We start from the raw sequence: 2,280 nt of genomic DNA, 5'->3' as shown, positions 1-2,280 counted from the left end.
GCAAGTGAAACCAAGAGGGATGGATCTCAGCTGAACAGTATATATTCCCTGGGAAAGAGAACACAGAAGTTGCCCATAACTGCACATGGCTATCCTGTTTGTACAAGATCAAATTCTTTCCTGTGCACGTAGCAGCCTTTCCAGAATCACAGTCCATGACGTCACCCAGTGCCAAACGCCTTCCTTGTGGCTCTGCTTTTAACACTGGAGCCCCCAAAACAACAGGAGAATATCACACACAGTCACTGTAGGTGAAACCCTGGGTGTCAACTCATCATGGAATCACAGAATGGTTTGGGTTGGAGGGGACCTTAAAGATCATCCTGTTCCCCACCCCCTGCCATGCCCAGGGACACATTCCACTATCCCAGGTTGCTCCAAGCCCCATCCAACCCAGGTCCTGAACCCTTCCAGGGATGGAGCAGCCACAGCTTCTCTGGGCAACCTGTGCCAGGGCCTCACCCTCCTCACAGAGAAGAACTTCTTCCTAATACCTGATCTCAACCTACTCTCTGAGTTTGAAGCCATTCCCCCTTTTTCTATCACTCCATGCCTTTCAGAAATTCTCTCTCCGTCTTTCTTGCAGGCTCCCTTCAGGTACTGGAAGGTCTTCACTTCTGCAAGCCAGGATTTCACAGGGAGATTATCACATCCCACCCATTTAGGGATCCAATGAAGCCAGCCAGATCATCCTCCAACCACCTTCCAAGAGGACCAGGCACCACAGAAACCTACTTTAAATGCTCTAAATTGCCCCAGTCAGGACCCTTTCCCCACCCCGGCCTGAAGTGCCTTGGAGACCTGAGCATAAGTGATGGGAAAGTTTGATCGAGTTCTGATACCCGAGTATTCCAAGCCCATCAGCAAACTCTGGTATGTTTACAGCCAGGTATTCAAAGCCAGAAGGAAAACCACAAAGCACCGAGCCTTCAGCATGTTGATCTCTTCAGTCCCTGCTGATCAGAATGCCTGAATATGTTTTTGAACTTCAGGTGCTCTCCACTGCAAACATACCCTGACATATCTTCTCCCTCCACAGAAAATATCCTTTGAATAACAGTTGGTTTGAACGCAGGGAAGAGACACTTCTGTCAGGGGCATAAGTTATTTAGAAATATTTCACTAGAACACTGGAGCAAATAGAGACCTCATTGAAAATGAGAATGCTCATAGGGAAGAGTGATTCCATATGAGTTTTAAGTTTCAAATTTCACAAAATGTTTTGCTGTAACATTTTTCAAGGGAAAAGTTCCAAGTTTAGAGCCTGAAATGGTTTCATTTAAAACAATGTTTCTTTCTTCTACAGATTTCTGTTTCCAAGCTGGGCTGTTGAAGATGGACTGAAATGTAAGACATTTTTCATGTCCTCAACAGGTCCAATAATATACTTTTCTCTTTTTATTAGAGGTGTGATTTCTACCCCGTCAGATTCCAAATGGAAAAAGAGATACAGCTCATCTTTTTCATTCCTATTTAAAAAACTCTCCCCCACCCTGACACAGTGAAAAGAAAAAAGCCAAAATAGCTTGTTCTAGGTGTGTTTGTGCCTCTGTCTCCCAGATAAAAAAGCCCAGAGTGCCTCAGGCTTCCTAACTCAAGTGTATGACTTTGCCTGGAGCAGTGGAGCACATTCAGTTTGGAGAGCAAAGATTTAAGGCTAAAAAGAAGCTGGTTTGGTTTAGACAAAAGCTGCATCATTCACCCATAGCTCTGTTGAACTCTCTGCTACCAGAAAACCTCCAGCAATCACTGGAAGACAGTCTCAAAGACTTTCCTGCAATGTCCATAAGAAATGGCTTTAATACCACACCCAGCATAAGAACTTGCTGTATGTTCCAGGCTGCTGCCAAGACTGACTCTCCTTCCTGCATCTTTAGTTCCTGGGCAAAGCTTTATTTCTAATCTGTACATAATGTTCAGCTTCATCTCTTGCAGTTTATGAACTTGAACACAAAGGCAATTCTCATTGCCACTGGAAGGAGTGAATCTCCCCTCATTCCCTGGAAAAGGAAAAACAGCATCTGCCAAGGCTGACACTCCAGCCTAAAGTTTTCATATAACACAAGGAAAAACACCTCTATAACTTCCTTACAGTTGATGACAACCAAGTCACCAGAGACATGGAGTTTATTTCTAGCTCTGACACAGACACCTGATGTGAACTTGCACATTCTTGAAGACCTGTCTCTGGCTGAACCAACTCTTTAAAATCTGAGTAACTCATCACATTGAATAAATCTGTAAGGGACATAAAATGCTACTCTGTCCCTGAGAAAAAGT

The sequence above is a fragment of the Lepidothrix coronata genome, unplaced genomic scaffold (assembly GCF_001604755.1).
Source record: "Lepidothrix coronata isolate B3197 unplaced genomic scaffold, Lepidothrix_coronata-1.0 Scaffold261, whole genome shotgun sequence".
Lineage (NCBI taxonomy): Eukaryota > Metazoa > Chordata > Aves > Passeriformes > Pipridae > Lepidothrix > Lepidothrix coronata.
Note: the sequence above shows the minus strand (reverse complement) of the source record.